This window comes from Doryrhamphus excisus, linkage group LG2 (genome assembly GCF_037039965.1).
Source record: "Doryrhamphus excisus strain RoL-2023G ecotype Guam linkage group LG2, RoL_Dexc_Guam_v1.1, whole genome shotgun sequence".
Lineage (NCBI taxonomy): Eukaryota > Metazoa > Chordata > Actinopteri > Syngnathiformes > Syngnathidae > Doryrhamphus > Doryrhamphus excisus.
Genome location: NC_136358.1, coordinates 2,991,140 through 3,015,663, shown reverse-complemented (window position 1 = coordinate 3,015,663; position 24,524 = coordinate 2,991,140). Strand labels below are relative to the sequence as shown.

Here is a 24,524-nt window from a genome sequence, read left to right as displayed (position 1 = left end):
TGCCAACCACCAGGCCTACTTTGCTAACCAGCAACGATCCATATCTGTGCTAACTGTTGTTAAGTACGCCCCCAGAGAACAATTGGCTTTCCGAAAGAATAAAAAGATTTTGGCCAGTTGTTTTGACCACAGATTGGGAAGCAGTTATCATTTCAATGTGTGCTCGTAAGGTGGGGGGAGGACAAAGAGGTCAGCAAAAAAAAAAAAAAAAAGTAGAGTAAGTGCTCCCTTGGGCACAAACAACGAGGGCCATTCAAATAGTCCCACAGAGAGACCAGCAGGAAATTGATTTCAGCTTTATTCCCGCTGAAATGGATGAGCGTGCTGGCTGGCGGGTGACCTAATACTACCAAACCACAGACATCCACTCAAATTAGGACGCCGTTTGGAAGATATGGACAGGCGCACTCCATGAATATAGTGTCCATTATGGCATTAGTTCACACATCAAATCCTCTTCCGGTCATCTGGTGCTTTTTACTCGTGTGCAGCGAGCTTTTTTTTTATTATTTTGGAAGAAGGGGAACATCCCTCCTCGTCTAGTGTCCCCCTTTCCCTTGTCTCTATGCTGGCAGTGAGTGGTCCTCACTCACTTAACGTTTTCCGGGCAACTGTGTTCAACACAAATTGCATTAGCGATGTAAACTGCTAGTTCTACTGGACTGGACCACTGACGTCAACCCTCCGGGGGCCAACCGGCCTGGGCCCAACTGCAAAGAAGCACCCAAACAAGGGGATTAAACAGCAGCTACTGTAACGGCTTTCGTTAAACTGTCACTTAATATAAATTAATTAATATACTTAACTTAAAATGCACAAAAAACCCCAGTATTTCAATAATATTCCAAGTTCAAAGATCAAATGTAATTATATTCAGTAATATCATTATTACTCATGCCAAAGGGTTTGAATTTAATTTACTTTCATTTAATTTTTTCCAGTCATTTTTTTTTTTGCTGTTTATCCTATTCAGAGTTAGCTGCAGCCTATTGCAGCTGACTGTGGCAAGAGGTGTGTTACATGGCTGCTAGTCAATCACATTGCCTTTTGGAAGTATGCCGCTTTATTTTAATACATGTATTTTGTATGGTGTCTTTGATAAAGGATTGTCAGAGAAGAATTGGAGTCATTAGATCTTGGCCATAGTCGACTATTCTCTTGTTTGCGACTTTTTTCACCTGAAAGAAAATGTAATATTTTATTTAATATGTTTTATTTGAATTTGTTATGCAACGTATAAGTATAGATCTTGAAAACTAGGGTATTTATTTTAATTAAGAATTTAAGAATTTTGTTTCATTTTGTTGTGCAATATTATGTAACAAGTATACATTTTTATTTAATTTTAATTAATACCATAGAAGTTACTTAAACTAGTTTAATTTAACCATATTGCATAAAATCAGTGTTCTAAATCTTTTTTTGTCAACTTTTCCCTTATTAGATTTCATGTACCTTCAAGCTGTTGTATGTTACCGCTTCAATATTACATTTTATTTAATATATAAGCTATATTAGGATATAAGAACACCACCACCAGCCTGAACAGTGGCAGGGGACCTTTGGCTTGGGATTCAAATGCAGATGTCTGCATCTGGTTGTCAGTTGTTTATTTTTTTTTGGCTGACATTTTCAACTAAAACATCAAATAAATCAGTGTTAAAAATAACATTAAAAATATACAACTTTTTTAATGCATTTTAATCCCCGCCTCTTGCCTGAAGACTGCTGGGATAGGCTCCAGCACCTCCCGCGACCCTCGTGAGAAAAAGCGGTAGAAAATGAATGAATGAATGAATCCATCTTCAATTTTGTACTGTAATGGAGGTGGCTAGAGCCAATGCTAGCTGTCCTTCCCATATTTTCTGGGTCAGACACTAAAACTCGATTTTTATTGCATAATGTGGTCGCCAACCAAGTCATTGGGAGGTCAAGAAGTAAACTTCCGTCTTTTATTCAAATAGTCAGGTTGCTAAATCTGCCGAGCAAACCCTTTTGACCAAAAAGATGGCAACAAGAAAGATGAAGAGTATCATCCAAAACCACCAGAAGTCACATTCATGGTAAGAAGTATTTGATTTATTATTGGATCGCTTCAGCATAACAACGTTATGAAATGCTTAAAATATTTTATAGCTCTCATGGAAATACATTTTTTAAATATGTGGCTTCCTTGGCTCTCTTAGCCAAAAATGTTCCCGACCTCTGGGCTAGCACGTGTCACCAATAGTGCTTTAAAACATGAAAACATTTGAACAAAAAAATTCCATATTTGTCACAGCTATGAGTTAAACTGCATATAAATTGGTGTAATATCGTTCAGACCGAATAAGGCGACTGGTTGTTATTCACATATGTGTCCATAGCCTGTCCACAAGCAGTATCAGAGAGGCGATCCACAATTTTCAGTTATGATAGGCTATATTTTATGATTTATCATATTTATCATTACAACATTTAACCAAATAGTTTGTGTACTCCTAAGTACGTCCTAAGACCAACACCTTGGAGGCATCTGCTCCCTCTGACATGCAGCGGCTTCCATTTCTCACCTCCAAAGTCTTGTCTGCAGCGCACAACTCTACTTTTATGACACAATATAAGCCCGTGTGTCATGTTAGTATCTCTACAAACAAAGTAAATGCATGTGTATTAATTCCCATCATGCACCTGTTCTCTCCCTCCTCGCCAACATCACTTTACTGCCAATGTGGCGCTCGGCAGGTCGCCTTATGTTTACAGCCGCATGCTGGGAACATACATGATTTATGTGCTTGCAGTACATTTGCTACCTTCCTTTATGACGCTGCAAATGTGCAGATGAAAAAATGGCATTTTATCGTGCAAAAACATCAGCTGAGGTGAATTGGTGCATAGCAGCAAAAAGGATCATTTTGCTTCAACACTGCAGTCCTTTGGGGCTTTGCTGGTTGCCAAAGTTGCCCACAGAGCCCGGGCGCGCTCCACACCATTTTCTCAACCATATGGTGCACATGGGGTCATGCAAGACCAGATACATACAGTATGTAGCCGCATGTTTACAAAAAACAGCCACGGTCCAAGCCCTGTGAATTTGGCAGCGGGCAAGGCTGATTTTTGTCAGCATTTGCATCTTCCTGCTAGCCAACATCACTTTTATTAGCTCACGCTGAACCATTCCAAGTTTTTTTTTTTTTTTTAAACCACACATTCTGGTGCTTTTTTTTGTGGGGGGGTTACTTTGTTGAATCTTAAACCAAATGCTAGATATAGACATTGATTGCTTGGCTTAGCGATGGATCAAGCAGCATGTCATGTCTTGAATTTATGACACTATTATTTATTTTGATTTGGCCCTCAGTTGATTTTGTTCCTGGTAGGAAGTGCTTGGCATATCGTGGCGTTCATCGTCTTCAACAAAGATTTGCATTCAGTCGTGTTTTTTGTCATCCTCCTGTTTTTGCATATCTTCCATCCGAATATCTATCCCTCTGTCCATGATCAATCATCAATTTAATGTAGAAAATATCCCAGTCTTCACTCAAGATGCTCACATTCCATCAAAATGCTGTCCCTCTTTCTGTGATCTTGCATTCAGTTTATTGCACAAAGTCCAAGATTTTGTATTTAGCATATCCCATGCAGCTTCTATCCAGTCATGCCAAAAAATCTATTTCTCGGTCTACAGTCTATAATGCATCATATATTATCCGATTCAAATCTAACATGTTATGAAAGTGATTGTCCTATCATGCACTGTCTTCACTCGTGACATTTTTGTCATTTCCGTTTTGCCCGTTTTCTCTCCAAATCATTCATAATTTAGCAATGCAGGTCTTTCATACTCCTTTCCACGCTACGGTTTTCAATTCTGGACCATTCCCAACATGACTGACAGGGAAAACCTTATAAGATGAATGTAAATGCCAAAAGGTGGCAGCCAGGATGATGAAGTGGTGTTGGTGGCCCATCCGGGGTCGGGTTTGTCAGAGACGACACTGTGACACGGTAGCTAGCCTTCATTTAATCACCTTATTAAGTCAGCCATCACAAAGCCTTAATGACATTGCCGCCAGCCCGATTCATCTCCCAATGTGATTTAAGAGTCCATTTGTCATAAGTGACTGTTTGAGTATGCGATCAATATGGACCTTTCAGCACATTGGACACCTAAAGGACCTCCAGAAGTACACAGTTATGTAGTGGAGCCTGTTGTGATGAAGTAAACGCAAGCCCAGGCCAAAGGGCTGACATACATCAGCGCACCGGTTTCCCCGGGTTCTCTCACTTGGCTCAAGACGGCCGTTTGTCATCGCTCCTGTCATCGCCGCATGCGGCCATCAGTATTCAGAGAGACATCCGTCACGTCCATGTGGAATTTTGATGAATCAAAGCGCACCTCGTTGGTACGAGTGCAACACTTGGATGCACTCCCGCCGACCGTATATACTGCTGTAGCCTCCGGGCGAAGGCAGCGCTGCTCACTGGAGGGGAAAGGGAACAGCTGTGGAGGAGACAGCTGGAGACGTCATCCCGTCCCTTCAGCAAATATTGGGGCGCTGCCACGAGCGCCTATGTATAACCTGGACAAGGCCAGCTTTGTTTGGGGCCTCCTGAATAATACGCCCCCTATTTCCTTCAAGACAATGGACCACATGGGGTGACCCCTTGCCATTTCAAAAATATGCCAAAGTACTAGTCAAGTTTAGCTGTTTTAAGGGCGTACAGCAAAGATCCTCTATAAGACAGGAGCACTGTAAATTAATACTTATCTGCGAGAAGCCCTGGCGACAATATGAATGATTATTTTTAAACTGTAATTTTTTCCTATTCTAAGATGTTTACGTGTATTAGAGGCAGTTGTGAGGACGGTGGTGGGGGCGTGCAAATGAGCATAATCATCGATTTTTAATTACACCTTAATTTCATGTATAAAAGAAAGCTATTCACAAGAGACTCTACAGTAAGCCTCAACAGAATAAACCGAGTGGGAGTGCACATAATTAGTACCCAGAGTCCACATTATGAGCTCCAAATACCACTGGCTCCACAGATTAGGAAGTAATATCTCATCATTGTCCCTGAACTGGACTTCTTTTGGAGAAATAACCTATTGTATGTTTGTGTCAATGCTCGTGTCCATAAGGATCAGAGGTTGTGTGAAATATACCGAAGAAAGACAGACAGTCCATCTTTAAGACAAATTAAAACTGTATGACTGGCTGGGTTCTAAAAATAGACATTTTTGTTCCTGCAGGGAGTGAACATTGAGCATTGTTGCAAACTAGCCGAGAGGAGCATATGCTTTGTTATGGCCTCAGATGTTCCTTAACACTTCATTTCCTCAAGTTTTCTCATGTTAATGTTTTGTTATTGTGCTAATTATTATTCGCTATGTTCTGCTTGGTCAGCTTGTTCCTCTAAAACCAAAATCGCTGAGGCTGGAGCGCTGCTGCGGCGTATCAGTCCAACGACGGGATGTGACAGCGCTTGTGTTTACTCGAGGGGAGATTTTTGGGTGCTTTAGTTTTGCGTGTAAATACAGGTTGTATAGCGCAAATTCCGTTCTTAATACTTAAATTATTTTGGTCATTATGGATGTCCGATAATGATAGCATCATAAAGAGAGCGTTGGCTATCACTAATCAATAAAGTACAACTTATTCTTACTCCCTCAGGCAGAGAATAATTGACACATCCAATGATCGTGAGATCGTGACGACACTCATAGCACAATCATGTAGCACTAGTCCCAACAGTTCAAGTTTCACTATAACAAAATAAAAGCATAATGAAACAGACACTTACAATGTCCGCACCCTCACTGGGATGCCAAATGATGGGATGGCTGTATATTTCAGTACAAGAGTTGTGCTCCCCGTTGAGCTGGTAAATTGAATTCAAACGTATGGGCAATTGCCTGAGTTGCTGCATTCATGCATTCATGCAGCAATTCCATTCACTTTTGTTACCTCTCGGTAGTAGTGATGTGCGGATCGATATTGAAATATTGACTCCTGCAATACCTGATCATTAGGACCTAAAATGTATGTATATCATGAACAGGAACAAAAAAGTAAATTACTGAGTCTAAATGATATACAGTTGTTTCAAATCAATGATTAAATTCTTACTTTTTTTAATGACCTATGCTATGATTTGAAAATTTAGTACTTTGTATAATGTACCTGCCATGTTAGCTGTATTTGTGCAAAGTATTGGTACTTGGTATCATATCAGAAAATAAATCAGTGATATTGCACATTACTATTTGATAGTAGCGAGGTGCTGTGTCGCTATGCCAGAAAAGTAACGCTCCAACAATAACAATATCGCAGTAGATGGTTAATATGCAGGTCACGTTATGCAAATGGAACATTGTTGAGTGGAGGGTTTGTTTTTCTTTAGGCCTTTTTCAGTGGAATTGGTGTGTCCCAGTCCGTGCAATGTTACCTTCGTCATGCTATTTTTTTTCCCACTTTAGAATGCACAAAAAAGGGAAATACATGTGTATTAAAAAAAAAGTGCAGTTTCCCTTCCATGTGGGTGATTTAGGGCAATGAGAAAGATGCTATTGCTATTGTTATAAAATGCCCATTATAGGCAAGTGTGGCTATCCAAGTGAGTGGTGATTTTTAATACTTCAAATACTATCTTGTATCTGCTTGTTTTCTAATGTTGTACTCCTGCTGTTGATGTTTGAAAATGTAAATCATGTAAGTGCAAAGCATACGGCGTGCCGCCGGCAGACAGCAACGACAGTAAGACACAATAAAAGTGTGCCGTCATATTGCTTGTCACGCCGCATTTTCCGGCCTGTACTTTTTCTTTTTTTTTTTTTTTTGCAAGAAGCCGTGACGTCTCTGCACTTTTATGCCCCAGACGTGTATACAAATGTTTCACTCCCAATTTGACTTGCTTGTCGTCTGCACTCCCGGCGGGGTTACTCTGACCTGACCGTAAAAATGTCCTCAGCTACTCAATCTGTCTCCATAGAATCAACGTGTCTCTGTGACATCTAAGACCTCTTTTTACCTTGACTTTTATACACTTACAAGGTAGGTAAGACAGAAGCATTGTGTGTTCATTTCCTTTCTTATAGGTAATAAACAATGCATATTGTCCAGATATTATCTTGCTGTAAGTTCTGTAGGAGATGTACAGGCTGGTATAGCGATACACTAACGTTATTTTTGCATGCTAAAATAGTTGCAGAAGACTTCAGAACATCATATTTCAATGTAGTATTGCTGTAATTAGTTCAGAACAAGAAACATGACTGATTAGGCTTGCTTGTTAGCAACATGACTAGAGCTAAAACACTAGAAGGGGTGTCCAAGATAATATAGGGGTTATCTGGGGAAGTATCCCATGACTGTGCAAATCTTCATTTTCTTTCCACAAGAGGTAATATCAAAGGTCAAATATACAGTATCGTAGGATAGAAAACAGAAAACTAAAAATGGACAGTGCAGAAATATTGACTATGCACATTTGTGTTCAGTGATCAATGAGAAATGTGCAAATAGAATATGTGCAAACGTCAGTAGCACCTGCAATACATAGTAAATATTGCAATTAGAGCTGAGGTACTCTTTAATAGTCTATGTGCAGGTTTATCTGTTTAAGTCTCATGACTGAAGGGAAGGAGTTCCTCAGTGTGGAAGTCCTGTATTTCACACTTGGTGTACCTTCCGCCCGAGGGTAAGAATGTGAAGTCAGTCTCTGCTGAGGGTGGGTGGGGTTTTTGAGGATGGAGACAGCTCTCATGTGGACTGATGGCTTGAAAAGAGGGCAGTGAAGTTTGGTGATCTTCTCAGCAGTCTTCACCACGCTCTGCAGGCGTTTACGGTCCATTGCAGTGCAACTGATGCACCGCGCAGTGATGCAGCTGTTGAAGTTGTTGACAATCTGAGGTGACATGCCAAATTTCCTCAGCCTATTTAGGTAGTGCAGCCAACCTCTTTAGGAATAGTTATTGATATTTTAACAAAGCTTTTGTTGGTCAGATGTCTACATACGGTTGCTTTAACACTAGAAGTACCAGGGTTTTCTTACTCCTGCCTTATTAATCTTATCCCTGAGACAGCTGGACTCCCATCTCGTCAACTCTGCTGTGCTTTAGTTTCCTGTATTTCAACCATTTGTTTTCGTGGGTATGCTATTCCAGCCCGGATTGGTTGCCAGCCAATCCCAGGGCACATATAGACAAACAACCATTCACACTCACATTCATACCCATGGACAATTTGGAGTGGCCAATTATGCACAAGCGGAGAATCGAATGCCACCATGCTTGAAGTTCCATATTTGTATATACGATCAGGAAGTGTTTCCAACTGAATGTGAATTTTAGATTGTATTTATTTATTTAGATTTTATAATAAAATGTAATAAAAACGCTATGGTCATTAAAATTCTGGTGATGATTCTGCACATCTGCAGTAGCATAGCTACAAAAAATCCACAGGCGATCTTTTCCAACCTGGCCGAATGACCCTTGTGTGTCATTCCGAGATTTCCTCCCCCTCCTCTCTTTCTCAGGCAAGGTGAATGCTGCATCCATCCCTCATATTTACATATGAGCTTAATGATTCCCCTGTGGGCTGTTGGTGGCCTTCCAAATAGTCTAAGTGAGAATGATGCATTGTACTGGTGGGCAACATATGACTCAGCCTGGATGATACAGGCCCACTACGGCAACACCAACCCTCCACCCTCCAGCCTATTTGCATGCTCTCGTCTGAATAAGCCAGCAGAGACCTACTGACCTTGGTGGACGTGAGGATAGTACACTTGATGCCAACTGCTGCTACATGAAGGCAGCACTAGTCAAAGATTTTCTATATGACAGGAGTTCTCTTCTGCTTTTTAAGGATCAGATGCAGTTTCTGAGAACCTACCACAAAAACACAAGTCAGAAATCCTGACTGCAGTGCTCTATTTTTAAGGTTCAACTGCTGTTTTTAAGAACCCACTGCAAAAAGTCCAAGATCATCTAGTATATGGGCTGTTTTTTTAGGGCTGACTACAAAAAAAACAAGAATCAAACATCACCTATATAACAGAGCACACTTCTGTTTTTAAGGATCAGCTGTTTTAAGGACCGAGTAAAGGCACAAGTCATAGTTCCTCGATGTTTCACACAATAAGCCGCATGGAAAACCTTTTAGATTTTCCAGAATCTGCACCTATTCCAGCTGTATTTCCTTTGATTTGTGCTTCCTGCCAAAACGGTCTGTTTTGATTTATTCCACCCACGGCCCGCCTCCGGGCATGCCCACTCTGCTGTGACTGGTCAAAAATATGTCCCAACTGAGAACCATATAAGGAAGTCCGTCCCTTTGTGACATCACAAAGGAACAGTTTCACCACGCCTTTTGAAACCGAGCATTTTGAGCCATCCCAAACTTCTTTCAGGGATCACTTCCAAATGCGCAAAACTCATTTTCTGAAACTTTGGCATCGTTTAACACAAAAATACAACATTTGAACTGCATTTGTAGCATAATATAGTAGGTTCCCTTTAACTAAGCAATCCCAAATTACCGGAAGGGTGATTATGACTGATTGTAACTACATTTATAGGTCAGAAAAATAGAAAAACCATCATAAACCCCCTTCGAAGATCAACTGCAAAAACAGTAGTCGAATATCTTCTATATAACGGTTCTGCTATTTTTGGTCAAACATCCTCTGTGTAACCCCATAAATTTGTAGCTCATGGCTCCTGCCTTCCCAGCCAAACATGCTAACATGACCTACTACAGCTCTTGGCGATAAGATCTACACCTTTTGTCACCTTTCGGTGTTCACCCTTCGGTGCAACAAAAGAGGAGACGTAATTGAAAAAAAAGTGTTGTGTCGTGAAACGAAAGCAGGGTTATTATTGAAACATATGGGTTGTCGTTTAACCCTTTCACTAATAACGTCTGACCACCGGAAGGGCAAAAGGAGGACACTTTACACCAACAGCTACTTGGGGAAAAAATCTTGTGTTGTGCTTTTTTTGTGATCTCCTGGACATTTCCTGGCCAATAGAAATTTAATGTTTTGATCGTCATTTTTGTATACTAAACATTAAACAATGCAATCTTTTGATAAAATTACCATTCAGACCGGCTTTCTATTTATTTTTTTTATATTCAGCCACCAGAGAACAGCTTTAAACTGGAAAGAAAATTAATATTTACCACAGCAGGTTTTGGGGAGCTGACATTTTTGGTCCTGATGACCTCGAATGCGATCTTTTGTTTTAAATCTGACACTGTCAAAATAAATAAATAAATAACAATGCATGAAAATCATTGCTGCCTATCATTAAAGCAAGCTTCCAGTGAGCTACCCGACAACCCTCTTGAAGGCCATTAACATGAATGGGATCAAGAAGGGAGGATGCGTCCTCACAATGCCAACACGCTTCGGGCCATTTTTCTTCATCTCTCTCATGTTAATGGAGTCCAAAATTACCCTCTGTGGTCCATGCAAAACCATGCCCACATCCCTCAGGTAAATCACTGTCTGAGTGTGCATGTGTTTGTGTGTGTGCGTGTGACCCAGCCAACTGGAGCTTTTGTGTTCCATTTGGTTCTTGTGGCTGCTGGCAAAAATGTTGCCGCTGCTGCTACACAATGAACTAAAAGCATTACAGCGCTACGACTGTAGTCGCTCCAGAAACTAGACCCATCCCTTCTGCTTTTGTATGCAGCATTTAGTTTACTGCATTGGAATGGAACTTAATGACAGCTATTTGCCAAAAAACGCACATTTAAAGACAATGCATTTGTTATAAAAGATAAGTATATTATATCATATCAAGGATCTTTCATCAAGAGAATAGCATTTTTTTTTGGACTAGCATTTTTGCTCGTACTTTTAAATAGTAGAGTTATTCTGTCATACAGAGGATCTGTTTTTGCAGTATATCAGCAAGTTCGTTTTTTGCAACAAGTCATTAAAAACAACACAGCGCTCCTGTCATACAGAACATTTGCGTAGTGTTTTTGCAGGTCCTAATAAACAGCAGAGTGGTTCTGATCTCTGACTACATGTATTTAACACAAAACATCCTGACAGAAATATTATGTTAATATTGGTTAAAATGGTTCCAGATACGACTGTGATAGTTAAACGTCCTTGAAGTAGGATTCCTTATTTATAAATGGGGTGTTTTCATATTTTGAGCATAGAAAGTCTTTTTTATGACCTTTTTAAATGTTTTCTTAACATTAATGTCCTCTAATAAACACTAAATTACACCCTTTCTGTCATCTTTACACTTGTATTACCCAATGTAGAGGATAGTAAATAAGGTATTTATGACATATGTAAATGAGACTCATGCTCGTGTGTTACTATAAATGTTTTCCCCACGTGAGTGAGCAAAGTGAGTGGCGGACAGGAAGTGACATTGTGGGTTCAGAGGTGAGTTTTAGCTTGGCGTGTGCTTTTATTATCATGTTATTATTATCATGATTTACAAAATATTTATTGTCCCACAAACTGATGCTTAAATATATTATTGTCAACATTTTTATTGTCAACATTGAGACCAAATAAACCAGTGTTGTGGTTTACATATGCATACATATCCATTTAAAGACAAATCTTATTTTCATTTATATTTATTAGTTTGTGTTTTAGATGAGATCTCACCACACCCCTGCTAGATGTCATTCACAGCAGCTTGGAATGCATATTCTGAAGGCCTTATATTTGTACAAATATTCTAAAATATATAGCTACATTCAACCACAAAACAGTCTGGCTTATTAATTGATACATTTTTGAAAAAGTATGATAGAGTGAAGCTGCAACATTGAAACTCCAGTGGCGAGGGAAGATTATATTGCCAAAAGTAGCGATAACTAACAGAAGGCGAGATAGCCAGGCAAGATTAAGCAGTGAGGCTGAAAGATGTAGAGATGTTAATGTAAAAATGAGAAAAATCCAACCTGCTAAACTAATATTTATCACTACCCTCGGTTTATATGCCTCGATTTTGATCACGTTAAGATACCTGTCTTCCCTAGCACACTGCAGTATTGAGGTCACCATCCTTTCCCTTCCTTCTCGATTTTTTCACCTTTAGAACTTCTCCATAAAAAAGATTCCCCTCCCAATCCTGACAGTCACCCATCAAGCTGGCCTACAATTTAAAAGGAAGCCAGTCCACAAGGCCGCCTATCAGCATGGCTGCCAGGGAGCAACTTTGACTATTATCTTCGAGCATTGCTTTTTTTTTTTACTTCTTCCACATTAAATGCACAAAAGAGTCATCATGAACCATAATATTTAATTTCACAGCACTCCTGTCATATGGAGAATCTTTTACCAGCAGTAGGTCCTAAAAAAAATGCACAGCACTCAAGTGACGTAGTAGTCTTTTTTTGCTGCAGGTACTTAAAACAGCAGTGCTCCTTTTAATAAAGATGGTATTTAAGTAGCGTTTTTTTAGTGGGTCCGCAATAAACAACTCATCACTCATGTCACATAGATGATCTTTGTCGCGTCTTTTTGCAGTACATCTTTAAAAACAGCAGAGCACTCCTGTCAAGTAGCGGCTCTTTGACTAACTCCGCTTGTCATTGACACAATGAAAAGATGTTCCCCCAACAGACACTGATCACACATTGTTGATGCTTCCATAAAAAAAAAACATCTTTGACATCAATCTTTCTGTGCTGCTAATTGAGACAGGAGAAAGGCGTCAACTGTTCCATCCCTCCGCTAAACGCCTATTAGACGGTGTAGACCAGATGGTCCGTCTTTGAATGTCATTGGCAGGCCAGTTGTTTTCCGCTCGGGCCGATCTGGCGAGCTTCAGCGTAGTTCGACAACCCGGCCTGGGATTGATTTCATCTTGCAGCACCCTGCAAACATTTCTGACAAAGACATATGGTGGAGAAAAGTGTGCAGCAGCAGGCTGCCAAGCCTCCGAACCCGCTGGATTGTTTTTACGCTTGATTGTTTGAGGCAACATGCACATTTAGACAAGGGCTGCAGTCAGCAGGAGGGCTGGTCGAAGATCCTCTAACTGACAGGAGCACTGTGCTGTTCTTAAAGACACACTGCAAATACCTGCTTGGCTGTTTTTCAGTACATACTACAAAATACACCTACGTTAAATAATGTTTGTCTTCCTATTGTATGGAGGATCTTTGAATAGTGTTTTTGCAGGAGGTCCTGCAAAACAGCTGAACACTCCTGTCACATGGAGGATCTGAATGAAGTCAGAAGTTTCATCATTCAGCATGAAGCCGTGTCACCTTGATGCTGCTCTAATGTCCATACATCCATTTTCTATACCACTTACCACTTCTATACCTGTTGCGAGGGTATGCTGGAGCCTATCCCAGCTATACACCCTGCACTGGTCGGCGGCTCTAATGTGATGGTCCTCATTCAAGGCCAAATATAAGACATACATCAATGTAGGGCAGACAAGGTGGTGTTGTTCTACGACCTGCTGATAAGTGGAGTTAATCATTCACTATAGAGTTTTTTGGATCAGAACAAATCCCAACAATGCAGTTGTGCTAAAATGTCACGTAGCACTGATAAGCTGCCTTGCTGTAATTACAAGAAGATGATTTTATTGGACTTGTAAAAAAAGGATTTGTCACGTCCTCCTTGGGCTTTTGCATGCATTGATAAGACTAACTTGTGATGATGGCAGCAGCGCTGAACAACACTACAGCAGGCGTATGCCTTGCATATCAACCAGGAATAAATTCAGCTTTTTTGACAGAAGACATTCAGACGCTTTAGCCACTCATACGCCGCCAGCCAGCCACAATCAATTGCACGTTTGCCAAGCATAAATTTTTATCTCCCAGTTAGAAAAAAAACAAGGCATGGAGGTATGCCGGCCATCAATCACATGATTAATTCACCCCCACTACCACCACACTTTTTGAAAGTGAACCCTGCATTAATCTACCAGACCTTGAACGCCTCGCACACAATCAGTGCTGACATTCTCGCCCCCCTTGTTCTATTCCACCTCCATTTTTTATGCACCATTTTACCCTTTGAGTTTAATTTTTAAAATAAATATTAACATTAATTTATAGATTTTTGAATCTATAAAGCTACTGAAGGGGGAAAAAAACATCCTTGATATAACAGACACTGTTGTTTGTTGACTTATTGCTTGACAAAGATCCTCTATATCAGTGGTTCTTAACATTTTTGCACCCATGGACCGGCTCGTGTTCCCACAAATCTGAGGCGGACCAGGGTTTGGGGTGTAATTTGGGGTGCTTATTTATTATGTGTTGTATAAAACTAAGTCCGGAACAACATCAAATTAAAAGCACAAAATGAATACAGACGCCAACATCCACCAGTACTAGCCATGAGTTTGATTTTTAGAGAGAAGACTATACTATATATATATAAGTATATATAACTTACGTAACGAATATGCACATGAGCACTCTGTAACATCATCAAACCAAAACAAATTATGTATCATTATGCAATCTCATATTGTATCAGTATTTGGTACCAAATGTGAGGTGAAAATACAGTATAGTATACCTGTGCAGTGTGGCAGAAAGTTAGATGGTGTGTTCAAGGACCGACCAAGCAATATAAACATGCATAAATGATGGGATTTCTAATTGTTTATTTTTTATATATCTCCATTTATGTAAGATTCGTATGTAATTATTGACAAATGGATTAACCAAATAGATGGCCCTGTCCATGGACTGGTACCGGACCACGGCCCACTGGTTGGAGCCCTCTATATGCTCTATATGTGTACAGTTTCTAAAATCCTCACCCTCTCTAAAAATAAATAGTAGTGCTAAATACTGAGTTTTTGGAGGGAGAGTGCCGCCATATGCAATCATCAGATGATAAATGTTTGCCCTATAATCACGACAGCAGTGATTACACTGAACCCATAATGATATTGGTGTTGATGATTGGTGTTTTTTTGTCACCCCGCAGCTCTTGAACTATCAGGAAGTTTGCTTGAGTGCTGAAAGGTAAGCATTTTTTTCTTCTGCTATTTAACACCTTATTTAAAGCCGGGAAGACTATGGCAATTTGATTTATGCAACTTATGCTACTCTATCTGGGGGTTGCTATGATATGGTGTGATGGACTGTAATAGTTTCTTTGACTTTTTGGTGACAAATGTTTCTAATTTGGAACCTACTGTACTCATGGTGGTGGACAGTTTGTGGCAGTGGGGGCATAATTAGTACTCTGTTTTGGACATGTCATAGTGTCATTATTATTATAGTCTGCTCACTTCAAGATGTCTTCTTGTCTGTGATGCACAGGGGCTCAGGTGTGTGCCGTGAGCCTTTTTCATATTAGGTTAACGCTTCTTCAACCATGCCACATGGCACCTCATGCGGCATGCTTCTTTTCTTGCATCACGCTATATTAGCGGGGAAAAGGGAAACAGCCCAGAACTTTGGGGAAAATGTCTTAGTACTGCACTTTCTGGTAGTGGTAGTACAATAGCAGATAGTGGTTGCAGTTCATTTATTGTATAGTAATGTGTTGCAACATTATTTAGTTACATTATCCATCTATTTTCTATCCATCTATCTATCCATCTATTTTTGCCAGCCAATCACAGGGCACATATAGACAAACAACCATTCACACTCACATTCATACCTATGGACAATTTGGAGTCGCCAATTAACCTAGCATGTTTATGGAATGTGGGAGGAAGCCGAAAAACTCACATGGGCAAACGTCACACAGAGATGCCCGAGCGGGGAATCGAACCTCAGTCTGCGTAACTACTCGTCCACCATGCAGCTTGGTTACACAGTAATAATATTTGTAATAATTACTATTATTAGTAATTTTAATATTTATGCAATATTGTGATGGTTTTATGGGCAAGAACAATGTCCTTATTATATTATATCCCTGTTTAAAATATTTTTTTGCAGTAAGTACAAGTATGCTATTATTTATTTCAATTTTATCATCATTTTATTATAATTTTATTATTTTTTACTTTTTCGGAGGCAAAATAATACAAGAAGTTCACCTTATTTGGTCACACTAGAACAAGCAATTTCAACATAAATAGATATTTTTATTATTAATAGAGGGTTTGTTTTTTTTGTGGTATTTCTTCAACTCTTACATGAGAAGAGCTAACTTCAATACCATTGCGATGATTATAATTATTATTTTATTTATGCAACAATGTGATGTTTTCCAAGGCAAGGCAGTGTGCTGAAAAGGCTACACATCCAGGAAGTTTTTTTTTCCATATTTTGTTACATTATAGGAGCGAAAGTAAAATTCCATGAGTGTCCAGTCATTGCTCATTACAATATGGGTATTAAAATAATGTCTTATTCTAATCTAGTCTATTCTGAAGATCCGCTTGTTTGCTATTGATTCTATTTACAAAGCATTCTGTATTTTGAACGCAGTGCAAATCAGAAGCTATTGTTTCCAAGTGCACACATGAATCAATGTGTCCCACGCGGGTTCCCCCCCTCTCCCGCCCGTACGCTCAATACTTCCAATTTATGTTTTAATTACGATGATCTACTAAGTGCAGACCGGCTCCATTCGGCCAGCCTGCAATCAGCATCAACAAGGCTGGCAGCGTTGCGTTGTATCTTCAAACTTGAATTTTAATGCCAGTCTCTATTCTAACGTTACTTACGTTTATCTGCACTGCAGTTGCTACTTAGATTGCAGCATGATTTGCAATGAAGGACTGTTTGCATCGTACGGCATGCATTTGGTTCCTGAAGGACAATGCATCATGTGATCGTGTGCAATTAAACGCCGAAAACCAGTGTGCCATTTAAGTGGCGCCTGGCATGTCTTGAAAGCCGTAAATTTTACTGACTCTTGTAATTAGGACAAATCGATAAAGCAGTCGCCTTTTACTACTTTACTGCCGCCATAAACACTGCTAACAAAGCCATGTTTGGAAAGCTACCTTCGGAAACAACACAGCGACTTATTATGCTTAGATTTGTGGGTATGCTGATTCAATCAAATTGTACAGCTCGTTCACATATTTCTCATACACTTTTAGATTATACTCAACATACTGTATACACAACAGCTCGTTTAGATATTATGGACTATTTCTCCACTTACTTTTTCTTTTGGGGGGTTGCAAACAGCTTTTCATCAATTTTGAATGCAACTTGAGGAAAGATGTCACTCTATCTCAACATTTAGGTGCAAAAGTTATATTGGTTTTGAATGATACCTAGTAAAGAAAGCCATATTCAGCATTGTTGGCATGATATATCTCAAATGATCAAAGCTATGATTGTTTTGTATGTCACATGAGGCAAAACTTGGAGCAATTTCAACTACTGAGTTCTATTGATTTTGAAAGATCCCTAGCAAAGAAAGATACCTTCATGGATATATTTTTTTGCCAGTCTTTATTCGTTTGTTTTCTCCACACAAAATCCCTATTGATTTTCAACATTATCCACTTCAGGGGTGTGCAAAAAAAGTGTGTTTTTCATCATCTTGGCCAACTTTATCCACCTTAAATTGCTCTGCCGTGTTCCATTTGGTGAAACATGCCTTTTCACTAGCTTTCAATGTGATTAAATCAAAGTCCAACAATGTTATCGATGCTTCCATCGGAGGCTAATCTCATTGCAAAGCATGCACCTACCCCTCCTTTATCCCTTTTTGAAAAGAGCCAGTAATTAAAGTTAAACTTGCTACGTCTTACAAGTCCCTCTTCCACCACCGCCACCGTGAATCCTTTATAAGCCTCCGACAGTTTATCAGCATCATGGAGGGGGGGTTCGGGCAATCTTATAGCAGGAAGCACGACATGCTCATCGACAACGGATGCAATCTATTTGACCGGCCAACGCTTCCGGTTCAGCTGTAGCGATAGCGGCTTGGCTGGAGCTACATTCGAGTACTCCTGCACTCTGGGCATCGCACAAATACTGCTTGTCTTTGATTGACGTATTGACTCGAATATAAGGCAGTACTTTTTTGTTGGAAAAAGACAAAAAGACAGTGAAAGTGAGCAGACGGTGGTGGTACAGTGGTGTGTAAGGCCAATTCTCGATCTCGACCAGATAAGATTAAGAAGGGAAATGGCAGGCCAGGAGTGGTTGGATATTAATGTGAGCAGCTTCACTGATTTTTTAAAAATAATTTTGAAATGACTGGAAACAAAATGTACCTTTCCCTAACTCTTGCACCGCAAACCACTCCTTTTGATGGCGTATAGGTCGGATATTGGCGACCCGGATGTTCAGACTGCAGTAGCATTGGTTACATATCTGATTTATATGAACGAAAACTGGGTTGCATTTGAAAAAAAAATGCCTTCTTATCCTAGAAACCTTCCTGGGATTTTTTGGAGGCGGTTTGATAAAAATTTTCATCCATACTGTGCCAGATTAGTAAATAGATAGGAAGAGATCACTAGGTGAAAACAATGTAATACACAAGGCGCTGTAAACAGCCCCATGTGACACACCAAACATCAAACTATTGTCTTTGGCTTGTTTAGACTGACGACAACGCGGAAATACTTCTAAAGTTATTTTGCAGTATAAAATAACAAAATTTCAGGAGAATGTCGCCTGGGATGATAGTCACATTCAGTTGCCGTGTCGGCTTGTCACTTCTGGTCATGCGATGGTAGTAGAGGCTTGGTTGTCGACGTGGCAACGACAGGCCAGCATTTTCAGATTTTCCCACTCTGGGAGTACCTTTTCAGGGCATGCACCCAGAACGCCCTTTCTGTGTGGATGAATGGCTTCCATGATGAAATACTTTGCCGTTTTGACCTGAAAATGTTTCCGTGTGGGCAGTCGCTTATGTTTGCAGGGTCGAGGATGGTAAATTCCAGAGAAAACACATCTAAAAAAATACAGGTCATCTTATATTCTGGACACAGGACAGTACTCAAAAAGAAAAAAAAGTCTAGAAATATCTTAAAGGACAGATTAACATTAACGGATGGTATTTTGGCCCTCAAAAAAGCCATATTTGGCTTCTAGGTCGGTATATTTTCCTTAGAAAAAGCCTGAAGACAACGAAGGTTCACGAACGGCCGTAAACACGAATGGCCTAGAAACTTTCAAAAATATATTTTTTCCAAAAAGGGGGCTGGGAACATATCTTATATGCAGGTCCGTTTTATATTTGGATCAATACCAGTTGTCTGGTATTTGTAGGTAGACAAAAAAATCTGATTTTTCACTCCCAAAGTGTCACAATTGGATTTGCATTATGGTAATTGGATACTTATATAATTGGATATAATTGGATATCCAATATATATTTTCATAACCGATCATTGCAAAAAAGTTGTCAAACATATTGGGACACCTGATTGTTACATCAATGAACCAAAGTTTTAAGAATGTGTCATTTTTGTGTAGATAAAACTGACATATCAAATGATTCCTGTTAGGAAATACTATCGTAACGGTAAACATCCTTTGCATTTTTTGAAGCAAGAGTGGAAGCTGAGTATCAAGGTGCCTTGCTGGCGCAGGTTCCAAGCTTTATGGGATGTTGCCCAGCTGTCACTCTCGCGTTGTGAATCTGCCATGCTGTAATATCTTAATTGTTTCAAATTAAATGCTCGTAAAAAGGCGAAGGGAATTAGTTTCCACCCCGCTCTCTCTGGCTCAACTTGCATGTTAAAAAACCAAATGGGTTTTTATGGTTTGTTAGCCTGTCAGCCAATCAGAATGTTGGTATGAATCACATGTCCTCGACTAAGATAGTGCCTCATTCGTCCATCTTTATCTTAATAAACTAGAATATCCTGTGGGGGGATTTGTAGGTTTAGTCGCCTCTCTATCTTGCTCACGCCACTGCTTGCTGAGCTTTAGCTTATTTCACACAGCGTGCACACGTTTGGGTGCACACTCACGCAACCATACGCATGCATGGCAGGCGTACATGCCCGCCCGTGAATAATCATCGTTTTGAACACACAGAAATGCTTCTTTTAAACACTCTGAATGGATATCAGCATTTCCATTTAACATCCACTCCCCCCCGCCTTGTTGACTTGACACCCTCCACTCCTGTACTAAATGAAGCCCCCGGCAGGCGACTAAAGCAAGGCAATTATGGCTCTGCAAAGTGGCTCCGAAGGCGATTATCGTAAAAATAAAAGAGCAAACTGAGAAAGGGGACACTCCACTGACAACACAGCGAATTCTGCCTTGCGATTCTAGCAAATGATTATCCAAACAAAACCATCTGCAAGGACTCCATTTGGTACAATGTGACTTTATCTTGGTGCGCTGCTCCCAAGTGGGTAACCCTGTTGGGAAAAAAACAGGATAAACCAGCTCCCAGCATAGACCAGCGTATGTTGTGTTTTTTGCTGGTAGCTGGTCTATACTGGTCTGGAGGACACGGACATCAAATGCTCGATCTGCAGTGTGCCTAGACTTACCTTTTTACTGCGTTTGCGTATTTTTCAACCTTCCTTTTTCCTTATTTTTTTTTTTTCGCTAACTTTTATAAATTAAAATTTTGGTTATGATTGTCGGTCGAGTGGTTAGCGCGCAGACCTCACAGCTAGGAGACCAGGGTTCAATTCCACCCTCGGCCATCTCTGTGTGGAGTTTGCATGTTCTCCCCGTGCATGCGTGGGTTTTCTCCGGGTACTCCGGTTTCCTCCCACGTTCCAAAAAACATGCTAGGTTAATTGGCCACTCCAAATTGTCCATAGGTATGAATGTGAGTGTGAATGGTTGTTTGTCTATATGTGCCCTGTGATTGGCTGTATTATGGAAAGCAGGAAGTGAACAAATGTAACGGTTACTGATTGTAAAAGTACCAGATGGAGGGGTAGGATTTAATAAGCTTTGCTTCTTCCTACTCCTTTTGGACATGTGGAACTGTGAACTGATTATAGGATGCATTCAATTGTAATCTGATGCATGTTCAAATGAAATAAAACCATTACCATTACCATAAAGTTGTACTAAATTAAATACATTATTTTGCTTAATTAAAGTTGTACTGTTATGAAAATTATGTTAGAATTTGAAAACAGGTTGGATGCAACAAAGTCGCAATTTGAAAAAAATAAAGTCTTTATATATTTACTATTGTATATAATAAAACGGTGGCACGGCGGTCTAGTGGTTAGCGCACAGAATTCACAGCTAGGAGGACCAGGGTTCAATTCCACCCTCGGCAATCTCTGTGTAGAGTTTGCATGTTCTCCCCGTGCATGCGTGGGTTTTCTCCGGGTACTCCGGTTTCCTCCCACATTCCAAAAACATGCTAGGTTAATTGGCGACTCCAAATTGTCCATAGGTATGAATGTGAGTGTGAATGGTTGTTTGTTTATATGAGCCCTGTGATTGGCTGGCCACCAGGGTGTACCAAGACAGCTGGGATAGTCTCCAGCACCCCCCGCGACCCTCGTGAGGAAAAGTGGTAGAAAATGAATGAATGAATGTCCAATGATGTCCAATATGTAGACCCACCAATGATTGCACAGATTGTGACTGAAAATACGTCCAACTTCAATCTGGGCAAGACTATTCAGTAATAATGGGCAGACTTTCACAAAAAAACCCATAATTCCATTTGCCTTTTCCTGATCGTTTATATTATTAGTGCGGATAGCTAGCATTAGCGTTCATACAGCCCATCCCTGGCATGGCGTCTTCCTCTATTCCTTCCCTTCTTTCTCTGTTTCATGTTTGTGGTCTTTCGCTGTGTGCACAACTAATGGCCAGGGTGTAATCCACTGGCTAATCTGCTGACAGTGTGTGTGACAAGGCATTAGCTTTGTGTCACTGCCTGCCATGCTGTGCGACCACACTTGTGTGTGTGTGTGTGTGTCACAATAAGCGTGCTCTAGCATACAAAATAAGTTGCTAAAACTGCACGTTAGCATCTGCTACATCGATGTGACTTGTCTTTTATATCTCATCCCATTGCGGTTAATAAAACGGCAGGTCAGAGCTGGTGGACGTGACAAGAAAAAGACCCTAAGTGGACCCTCATTAGTGGGCGTCAGTGCAAAGATCGTCTATATGACGGGAGTGCTCCGCTGTTCAAGGACCTACTGGTAAAGTGCTAGCCTAATTAAGCTGATAGTTTAATAAGATTATTCTGCATATAATATTAATTTCTGCTACCTGAATACAACATTGTTGTGTAACAGTAACACTTGTCAGAAACAAGAGCATCTGAGTTGTAGGTCCCGCCCTCCGCAACCCCTCCACGCCTTGTACACAATTCTGATCAAGTAAAGCAGCCATCGTAAAATTAATTTCCCTATCAAGCGAGACTGCAGCGATAACAATCGTTCTTAAGCGGATATATCTAATCCTACGTCGACATCAGCACCGTGGATGGAGATTGACTTGTTTATGATCGCCGCCCAAGCACATCAAGGAGGGGCGAGGAAAAGGGGGGTGAAAGGACACACTGCAAAAATAAGTCAAAGAAAAAAAAAACACAATTACGGAATTAATGACATAAATGAGTTACCACAGTTAATGTGTTATTTTGTCAGCTTTTTGTTTTTCATTCATTCATTCCATGTCTTGGAGCCTGGAGCCTATCCCAGCTGTCTTTGGGCGAGAAGCGGGGTACACCCTGGTCTGGTCACCAGCCAATCACAGGGCACATATAGACAAACAACCATTCACACTCACATTCATACCTATGGACAATTTGGAGTCGCCAATTAACCTAGCATGTTTTTGGAATGTGGGAGGAAACCGGAGTACCCGGAGAAAACCCACACATGCACGGGGAGAACATGCAAACTCCACAGAGATAGCCAAGGGTGGAATTGAACTCGGGTCTCCTAGCTGTGAGGCCTGCATGCTAACCACTTGTCCGCCGTGCAGCCATACTTTACATTATTGACCCTTAATTCCCAAATGGATGTTCATTTACTCTACATTCAATTTGATGTAGCCTTCATGTGTTTAGAAATAAACTTGTTTATTTTTCATTAACTGTAACTGGTAGTTGGGTTCTTGTTTTTTTAAGGACAAGTCAAAGATCCTCTATGTGACGAGCAGCATAATAATATTGTCATTTTACTGGCGGGGGCGACTCAGATTAGCTCATGTAGCTTATTAGCATTTACTATTAAACAAAAATAATCCTGTTTTTAAAGTTTAATTCCTAAAAATCTTAGTGGATCTACTAAGATTTAAGTGGATTTGACTGGCAGTAAACAACCTGCATTTGTTTCCTTGCAGCAGGGGTCCCCAAACTGTGACTCGGGGCCCATTATTGGTCCCGTGTTTTTGAGCCCCATCATATATGCTATGAAAATGCTGACAGGGCTAAACATAGCCAACTCTGTAGATGAAAAGCATCCACTTAAACTCTCGCTTGACCTATACGGGCACTTGTGTGTCCTCCATGGTGGACGTGCTGAGTCATATGTAGTCGATACGTCCTTATCTCGTGGAGTGGGGAAGGGGCTGGCTTTGATGCTGGCAGGTGCAATGAGCTGAGGAGCAATTAGGTCCATAAAGAGATCTACTCTGCAGTTTGCAGAATCCACTCCTAGCTCTTAGAAAGGTGAGAAATGCCACCTCCTAATAAAAAAAAAAAAACAGCCTATGCTAGCTTGCAGTGCCCTCCGTCGAAGGTGTATGGCACCCAACAATGCCATATATGGACATATGCATATTTATTGCTTAAATTGCGAATTAGCATTTCCGCTAATTACCCCATCGAGTGTTGGAGAATTAAGCAATGACAAATGTGATAATCAAGACATTTATTAATGCAAGGGACATTGCAGGAGATTATTTTATATTATATTTTTCTTGTCTTGCTGTACAAACAAAAAGTCCTGCACTTTTTAGCCAGATTTTCTAAATGTAATCATATTATTAGTCATAAATATGAAATAAAGCCCCCCTTTTCATAGCTCTCTAATGCAATTCCTGTTATGACGGAGTATTATATAATAATAAATAATCTGAGATTTTGAGAATAAAGTAATACAAGAACAAAGTTGTGAATTTTAACACTTTTTTAATATTTTTTGAATGTGTACAGTTTGACTTTTAAAAAGTGTCATCTTGTTACAAACAACCTAACCTGATCTACCACTTGTAAATTTACGACTTTGTTCTCAAAATATAATTTTTTCTCCAATGTGGCCTGAATATGCTGTCTTATAGTAGAGATAATCAGAAAAAAATGTCATTCGAGGAAAAAAATAAATCAATCAATAAAATCCACCAAAACAAACACACCAGAACTGAAAAATAGGAAATTATATAATGTCAATCATAGTACAATTGAACAAAATATATATACTCCATCCATTCATCTTCTATGACACTTATCCTGAGGAGGATAAGTGGAGTATATGCTGGAGTCTACACCAGGAACCGTAGCCGCAGCTACAGAGCTGTGCCTAATGAATTGTCGTTTGAGTGAACATGTCATTGCAGTCGCCCCCTGCTGTCTGCAGGAAGTAAAACGTTTTCAAAAGTGTCAAACTTTGAGTAAATACTCTCCTATTGTTCATACATATAATGTTTATGAGGGTCATAAACATAGTACTATTGCATCATCCT

General features: G+C 40.0%; 1 protein-coding gene across 41 annotated transcripts in view; it reads left to right on the top strand.

Annotated features, from left to right (window-relative positions):
- The window catches only part of LOC131124820 (receptor-type tyrosine-protein phosphatase delta-like), a 259,050-nt gene that overhangs the window by 128,857 nt on the left and 105,669 nt on the right, over nucleotides 1-24,524 (top strand). For all 41 annotated transcript variants that reach the window (XM_058065644.2, XM_078795428.1, XM_058065633.2 and 38 more), the window contains exon 9: nucleotides 14,941-14,978. The gene's annotated coding sequence lies outside the window, so the exon portion shown is untranslated. The remainder of the gene's footprint in view (nucleotides 1-14,940; nucleotides 14,979-24,524) is intronic.